Source organism: Limanda limanda, chromosome 12, assembly GCF_963576545.1.
Source record: "Limanda limanda chromosome 12, fLimLim1.1, whole genome shotgun sequence".
Classification (NCBI taxonomy): Eukaryota; Metazoa; Chordata; class Actinopteri; order Pleuronectiformes; family Pleuronectidae; genus Limanda; species Limanda limanda.
This window is the reverse complement of record NC_083647.1, coordinates 15,589,430-15,598,790: the sequence shown is the minus strand read 5'-3', so window position 1 is coordinate 15,598,790 and position 9,361 is coordinate 15,589,430.

Sequence of the window (9,361 nt, the reverse complement as noted above, 5' to 3'; positions counted from 1 at the left end):
AAAACAGTTTCCAGTGAAAGCTGCTGATGCATTTATTTTTGGATATAAAGCTATGAAACATGGAGCAGTAAGAAAACAATATTTTTGAGACTCTTATAATAAAAAAAGAAGAAGCTGTGCATGCAATGGAACAACAACCAATTACCAGGCGTCTGTTTGGAGATTTTAAATGTCAGGTTCATAAAACAGATACAGAAAATGTGGAGTGAAATCATTTCACATAACGTCCTTGTATTTATTCTTGCAAGAAAGAAAACATGAAGAAATGTTCTCTCCAGCGGATGGGCAACCCTGAGTGGAAATCAATATAAAGCACAAAACTGACCTGGAAGAATTGGACACTTTTTGGAGAGGTGTGGGTTGGAGATAGAAGAAAAATAAACGCTGGAATAAAAGCTGCTTCTTATTTGGGTCCATTCTGTATTTGAAAGGTGATGCATGTTATTCCCACGCCAAGACCGAGTGTGAGCAAGCAGCACAGACCATCAACCTTGGTTTTATAAATCAGACGACTCTAATGAAAATATGGCTGAAGGACACAGAATCCATTTTTCATTGTGCACAAATGTGGTAGATTGATATTTTCTCAAACTCAACGGCGGTGAGTTTTCTATCCCTGTGTTCTGTGACATGATAACGTAGGTGTATGGTGAGGCCCTGCTTGCTGTTGCCCTGTGGTTATCTTATTTATTTAGAGAGGGACATTCATGCAGCTGAAAAAATAGCCTGAAGTCGGCTTGTTGTACCAGGCGCTAAGAAAAGATTCACACAATACCATGTGTCAAACAAAGAAACTGTATTTACCCGGCAGAGCTGAACACTGATGATAAGTTCAATTTTACTGAGCAAACATCACCTTGTGCGTGTGTGTGTGTGTGTGTGTGTGTGTGTGTGTGTGTGTGTGTGTGTGTGTGTGTGTGTGTGTCTGTGTGTGTGTGTTGCTCTGTGTTTGCTCTGACATCAAATGTGTATCTACAGTAAGTTATGTTCACATGTGGTTGGCCACCTCATGGCGACAGAGACTAATTTGCTGCTTTGACTGACGGGCTCTGGCCTTCAGAGCGACTGAGCCGACGCTGATTGTTCGTCAGCATCATGTGAAATAAAAGTAAACGTTGTTTTAGGGATTCATCTGTTCACATCCAGAGATGCTGTGCAATAATAAAAGGCTTTCGAGAATCTTTTTTCAGCCACATTTGATTTTTGAGTGAGAGTTTTATTCTCAAATTAACATGCGGATGGTCCATAATTCCAGGTCAGCAGTGAGTTGTTTCTTCCATTCGAACGCAGCACGGATAATCCCAAGGATGATTTGCAGTGGGCCCTACCTTGAGATCTAATAAGAGATTAGAGTAATGGCCCCCAGAAGATCAAGATGATGTGAAAATGAAATCCGACCATCTCTCGAGGCTCTGGCAGACGTGGTGCAGCATTAAACAATACAGATCAGATTCAGAGGACTGTGCTTGGTATGGAAGATCAGTTCTGCCACGTTGTGGAATAAAATGAAAAACCTCTTGTGAGTCATAGTGAGAAACCTTCTCAAAATAATGACATATCTATAATGAGTAAGAATCTCAAAGAAGTGACGTAGTATCTCATAGTAGTGACGTAGTATCTCAAAGTAGTGACATAGTATCTCAAAGTAGTGACGTAGTATCTCAAAGTAGTGACGTAGTATCCCAAAGTAGTGACGTAGTATCTCAAGGTAATGACTTAGTATCTAAAAATAATGACATAAATATCTCAAAGTACTGATGTAATATCTCAAAATATTGAAAATAATGATTTACTAACTCAAACGACTTAGCATCTAAAAATTGTAATAATAACTTTTTATCTCAAAATTATGACTATGTTATATTGTTTAAACGTACTATCTTATAATTTTTAGACTTTCAATCTCAGAATTATTTTTTCTCTTTCATAATCATGAGTTAATATGTCTTAATTACAACTCCTATTTGTAATATATCTCATATTTTTGTCTATCTCATAATTTCCTCCTAGCGTTCTTTGTTTTGTTTTTCTTTCCCTGGCAGACTTGTCCTTCCATACATTTCACATCAGCTCCTCCTGACTGTATTTCCTGAGGAGACAGGATGAGGTCGGGTGGAGACTGAGTCCCATTGAGGTTCGATCTCTCTTCTCCACCATCCTCTCTCTGCCTCCCTGCAGGCGGAGAAGGACTTGAGCTGAGTGGTCAGCGGCCATCACTGTTCAATACGTCAGCAGTGCGAGCGGCATTGGGTGAAGCGTGTACTTCACAGCACAATATCATCCATGCACATGCAAATGCGCACACCCTTTGGCTCTCCATTTATGCATTTTCATACGGCTCATCATGCATGAAAGATGAATGCACCTGAGCAGGCAGATGTTCCAAGCACAGCGCTTTCCAAGCATTTATAGAAGGATGACCTAACATGGCAGCATGTGCATCTTACAATATATATTATGTACATAAAAAGACCATAGTACAAAAAAGTTGACATCTTGACATTATTGTGGTTTCTCTACCAGATGACATCGTCCCTACAGAGTAAGGGACATAAAGAAACGTCAATGGGATGTACGCCTTGAAGTTAAGAATATAAAGTTTAGTGTTTAGCCAAAAGAAACGTTCAGCTTTTAAAAAGTATTTTTCTAAAGACTCATTTAGAGACACATTTCTAAAACATAAAACTTTGTAAATATAGAAAAACCTTTAAGCTGTAATGGCTCTCACAGGCAACACCTCCACCGAGGCCCAGTGGTCCCATCAAGCTGCACCAAATTACACACTCTCAGATGAGTTCCCTAAGTATGCCTGATTTTATTTCTTCAAGATCCAGTAATTACTCCCTGGGAAAAGTGAAAATGTTAGAAAAACAACTCTCATCTTGCAATGTTGATCCACCCCCAGATCTGGATCCACACACAAAAAATGGGTTCAATGGGTTCCTCCCTGACCCCTACGAGAACCATACCGCCCGGTGTTCGTCACAGTGATGCTATTAGGCTGTTGCATTTCGAAGGCTCCTTCAAACGCAACCAAATCATTCGTCCTTTTATTCCATAGCCGAGCTGACAACATGCCGACATCAGAGTCACGCCCATCTACCGACCAATCAGTGTCGAGTACAGACGCAGCTCACGTAGGTGATGATGACAAGTCATATCAAAGTATTAACTGTGCTCACTTAACTCCAATGTAAAACCACAACGATCCAGATCAAATGTAAACATGTAACAAAGATAAAAACCCTTGGTCCAAAGTTTTAGGTGTGAATACGCCCCTGTCATCATTTATCATAATTTGCATTATGTTTTTTTCATGTTAGCAGTAGCGATGCCCAACAACTTAACAGACTTTGATGTGTATAATGAATGTTTCCCTTTTAAAAATGTGTGCGTCTGAATATTTTGTCCACATCATTAAACCCTGTGGAGCAGGGGGGCTCGTACTGTACACATGTGAACATAGGGAGAGGAGGAAGTGGAACAGAGCTGATCTGTAGATATATAGATGTAGATCTAGATAAATGTTTCATGCAGGAAGTCTGTCGATGTTCAACAAACACGTTTGTGTTGCCAAATAAGTAAATAAGAACGCTGAGGCTCCAGCTTCAGGGAAACGCACATTATTCTGTTGTGGACACAGGATGATTGCAGCGTTCAGGCAAATACAATAATCATACAACCACCTTTTCCCCCCCTTCTATAAGCAGAGTGCGCTGCCTTACTGCTCCGCCGCAGCTCCGCTCAGCAGTGAAGGACGGAACTGATGTAACAGCTACTGAGGCTGAACACATGGATAATGAACCTATAAACTATCGCCTCACAGAAAGTAGCCTTAGTCAGCTTCTTTATTGTTTCACCCTTTCTGGTTGAAGACGGTTTGCAGCATTCGTCGTTTAAAAGGTGGACACACGGGTCAATCTGCTGTTAATGAATTAGCTCATCCAGGCGGAAGCAATCGACCTTGAAAAGGAAGGAAAACGAGTCAGCCTTTAATCTACCAGGCGATACGGTGGGTAAGGAGATTGAGGGTAAATAGCAATTAGATATGGGTTTTCACCAATCCTGATTCTGACGCCAGTGACCACCACACATGGACCTGGTAGGTATTAAAGACTAAAACAGTAGTGATGAGTTATAAAATCAACCTTTTCACATTTAGCTGATTATTCTACAAACTATATCTTCTTTAAGAGTGTGACTGGATGTTTGTCTTAATGCCTCGGCCCTGTGATGGACTGGCGACCTGTCCCGGCTGTGCACCTCCTCTTGTCCAATGTCAGCAGTGATTGGCTCCACCCCCTGTGCGACCCCTCAGAGGATAAGTGTTATAGATAATGAATGGATGGATGTGTGCTTTTCGAATGATGAGCACTAAATTAGGTTATAGCTCCTTCAGGCACAGCTCAGCATGGTTAACCCCATGACAGCCACAGCCTGGGATGGCAGTCAGTCGAGCACATACCTCTGCCAACAGTCCACCTCAACTCAAACAAGCCGTCGAGCTCAGGCCACGTTACGTTTACTCAACTACACATCGGTGGTAAGATTCCGGCTCTTTTTGTTACCGTACAGCAGCTGTAAAAAGACGAAAACATGAAATTACATTTAATTTGGATCTGCATCGAATTGCACACATGCTCAAAAATATCAGTCCCCTAAACAACACTTTATTCATCAAGAACTATTAATTATTCTCTGACAAATGCTGGAAAATAACCGTATCTCTTAGGTCCTCACAAAAATCCTGTGTGGTGGAAAAATGTATTTTGCAGAATTGAACATTTTCTTTCCACTCTCCACAACATCAGCTGTTGAGGGGGTAAAATCGGACAGTGGAGTCACACACCTCAGCTCTGTGTATTCATGTGTGTGTATGTGTGTGTGTGTGTGTGTGTGTGTGTGATGAATTGCAGTCATCAGTCACGCATGCTCGCTCCGTGCGTCGTAGCAGATCCACTGCCATAAGCACTTTCTCCGCCTTTCAACAAAGTGGGTTAGTGTAAAGGCTCCAAGGCACTTTGCATTAGCTTCTCCTCCAGCTCAGCTAAACTGTGCGTCTGATAACACAGCAGCTTCCTCTGCCGCGCCTAAACTGGGCTTCCTCGGAAATTAGAAGACACGCTGGGTTTGACCACTGAGTAAAAAAAACAATCTGTTGATCCGATCTGGCTGCGTTTATGGAACCATCAGCGCTGGAGCTCGGCGAATCCATCACACTTAACATCCACTCTGGAGTAACAAGCAAACACACCATCACATCAGGCAGGGATGTAGCGTTGGCTGAGGAGGTGTGTGTCCTGCTGAGGTTATGATCCATCCACCCATGCTGCGTACGCATCTCTGATAATAGGCACTCAATTAACCACAGGGAGAGAGATGGGTGTCCCTTCTTTAACTGCACATTGGGCTTGTAAACACCTCAAAGCTAGTTTTAAGACGTCCTCTGAGGCCTGAGACTAACTGCGTGAATTGAAACAACAGTACAAAGAATCAGATTAACTGAGTTTCTCACAGTATATCATAAAAAGCTGGGATTTCTGGAGATGCACTGTTTTTTAGTTAGTTTAAGTGTGATTTATTAAAGTGTGCAGTCTTATACATTTTTCACATGTGAAGGTATCACAAGCTCTTTATTTGTCTGCAAACGTCTTTTACATTTTTATTGCATATATCCAAATATAAAGGACAGTGAAAAAATGTCATTACTGTATATGCACTATATGTCAGAGTTAGAGGGAAAAGGTTGAGGGCAGTTGTATGAAAATAATTTAGAAAAAATCCCATCAAGTTATTTGAAATTAGTTAATTGGCCAATGGCAGCAGGGCTAAAAGAGTCTGTTTCTGAATTGGTGTCAGAGTCTGAGAGATCAGCAGGTAGAGCAACAGGAAGTACTGATACAATGAATTATAATGAATAAAACAGGGATAAAGGAGGTTACACTGATGACGGTGGTGTTGACAATAAAAAAAAACATTAAAATATGTATATATAAATATTGAAAAACGCTCCTATCTGAGTCAGATCGGTCGTTAACACAAAATAATCATGCTGAGTTTAGTTTCCTGCTAAAGCTGCACAGGGAGCGACACTGAAACAAATTAACTGGCTGTTGCTGTTACAATACAGCAGATTGAAAAATACTTAATTCCTCTGTTTGGGACAAATAAAATCCTTGAAGCAACAATGTTTCCCTGTGTTTGATCTAATGTGAGCAACTTCCTCAGCACATCAGCTGTTTACCGAGCTTTATTCCCTAAACCCTGCTGCGTCCTGCGACATTTAATGTTTCCATAGCTCACTGGGAGCCTCTGCAATTGGGAATATGGCTCGAGATTTCATTTTATTTCTTAATGCATCTCTCTCCTCTTCTTCCTCCACAAAGATACCGGGAATATATTTAGATTTAGCGACACATTTGTTTGTAATGAAAGAAAACATTTCACATTCAGGCGACAGGATTTTACATGCAGCTGTATACATCTATTTCTTTCTTTATATCTACTTAATATATTACTTTAATCCGAATAATACTTTGTTCCATAATAAAACAATATCAGGAATAATAGGAAATAAAAAGCAAAACCAGTTTCTGTTTCATGGAGAGCCTTCTGAGAATGCAGATGAGGGTTCCTCCCTCACCTCGGGGATCATTTACATATTGTTTATTAACCTTTTGATATTAAGCATGAGAAGGTGCATTGGGACGGAAACTTGACTTGCCTGTTTGTAATTTCCCATTTTCACAAGCAATAACACCACAAAATGTCACTGAAGCTATTAGCATGAAATTTTCCTGACACAACCTAATTCAACCTTTTTTTTCCTTCCCTCTCCCTCGTCTACAACCCCCCGAGGTTCTTGTCACTCTGATAAACAACTTTCGCCTCTCTCCATCGCAGCCTCCTGTCTCGCTTTGAATCCAGCTTCCTGCTCACGCCAGACAAATTGACACCGGATTGATATTTAAATACTGTAATACGTCTCATTTACCTTTAAAAAGAAATGGAGCTCAAACAACCTCAAGCCTCCAACACCGAATCCTGTCCTGGTTTCCTTCATATGACGGCTTTGGACTCCTGCTCTTGTCGGTTTTGCAAAAACCACTCAATCATCAGTATATCAGATTATGAAATCTGCCACAGCGTGATTGGTTTTGTTGATGCCATTTAATGAATGGCTCTATATTTCCATGTTTGTCCCAACCTTTTTAATAATTTGACCCTGGAAACATTTTGTTGATATCACAGTGGAGTTGACTGATGTTTCACCACTTCATTAAAAGTCACTTCTGAATACTACAGTATAAAATAACTATGTAGCGAAGCCTGTACGTTAAACTTGATGTTACGATAATAAAGCAGCGGCAGCAGAATGAAATCATGATTCTGACACTTTCCTGACCGATTTCTTTTGCCCTGAATCAAATGATGTGAAAAAGTTCAACTGGTTTCCTCCAGCAAGGCCACAAAGCCTGAAGTGACACTTGGGAAATCATTAAATTAATGTGAATTGTTTCTGCCATTGTGAGATCATATGGAAAACCCTGCATCCATTGAGGTGCAGCCGCATGGACCCACGGCCTCATTAAATCCAGCAGTGGTGACTGTGACCAGACCAGAGACTACCCACCCCCCTCCACACATGAGCAAACACAATTACACACACCTCAGCCGAAGAGGTTATGTTTTCATCATGGATTTCCACATATCTTGGTGGAAGGAACACGGGCCGAGAGAGAAAGCTATTAAATGTTGATGTGGATCTGGACAAAGAGATGGATCCAAGATTTTTTCATCACTCTCTGTCTTTTCTTTTTGAGATGTGGGTTTTTAGGGGCATTTTCCAGGGAATCATTCTTGGATATTGATAAAAAAAAATAATCAGGCACGTTTAGGGGACAGATGTCTATGTGTGCAGCTTGATTGAATTTAAATGGGATTGTTTGGCCTATAGTTTTTCTTACTGAGACTGAAAGTAGAGAGCTGCAGGGTCCACAGAACCCTGAAGCTGCAGCACGGCTGCTGCACAAAGAGCTGTCACCTTTTTATTCAAAGTTCAGTGAAGCTCAGTATGAGAAAATCACATAGTCACATGGAGTCTGCAGTGAATATATTTGTCCCTGTGTAACATCTGAAATGTTCTGGTCGCTATCCAGACGTCACATTTAAAGAAACAACAATGGGCTCGAGATCAAAAGGTCGACTGACTCCAAAGATAATAAAGTATTTTTTCGTGACTAAGTCTTCAGTGCCTTTGTGGATAATCAGTATTCTGTGATGTCGTGTAAATGCTCAGTAGAAGGTTACGATTCAGGGCACTTTTATTTTTGCGTCCTGACAGGTGCTCGTGTTTTCTTACCTAGGTGGCCGCTTCACTGTGTATAATTCGAATGCAGGGAGAAACACCGAGCATCTGCGGATATAGCAGGAGTCTGAAGTGCGTGATTAAAAATGTCTGATACACTTAATCTCAAAGTAAACACACACAAAATGCTCACATGATCAAATCCACAAGTGAATTACAGTGGCACATGAAGACTGCATAACTGATTGGCTATTTTTTAATCATATTCATATACATGTATCCAGATCGGCACCAAATTTCATCAAAGGTATTAGCACTCTACATGCCGGAGCCAATCCCAGCTGACATGAGGCGAGCGGTAGTGTACAGCCTTCGTTTGTCAGCGTATCACAGGGTCAACACACAGAGAACATTAATACAATAAAGTTGAGTACAGTACAAAAGCTGTGTCTCAATTCCTTCAGAGGTTGCATTTGAAGAGTGATTGTATTACAGCGGCGCTGCTAGACTTTCCCGAATCGAAGACTCAGAAAAATGCCTTGAATAAAAGCTTAAACAAACAATTAAGTAGCACTTAAATGGCACTTACTTATAGCACTCTGTAGTTTGGCTTGAAGAAATTGTACTTTCTTGATTCTTGTTGTTCTGGGTTTGTACCCTCATGGTTGAATGCACTTATTGTAAATCGCTTTGGATAAAAGCGTCAGCTAAATGAAATGTAATGTAATGTAAAAAAGCATCGTTGAACCCCTGAGCAAAAGAAGCTCCACTAGATGGATCCTCCCTGGCCCAACGTATCCCATGATAATTGCACTTCTGTGACAAACTGTATTTCAAAGAGGTAATGGCAGCAGCAAGTGAGGCGAAAACGTCAGAAATTGGATTTTATTAATGTAAGAACTCAACCAAACTCACACGGTCTATGCGGTCGATGATATAGCCGACGTCAGCTGAGAGACCGGGTCCCATGAAGGATGTGTCCTCATAGTTTTTGTGTGATTCTGATAACAGACATTGATGAAATGGGTGCATCAGATCAGTCTGTGGATGTGA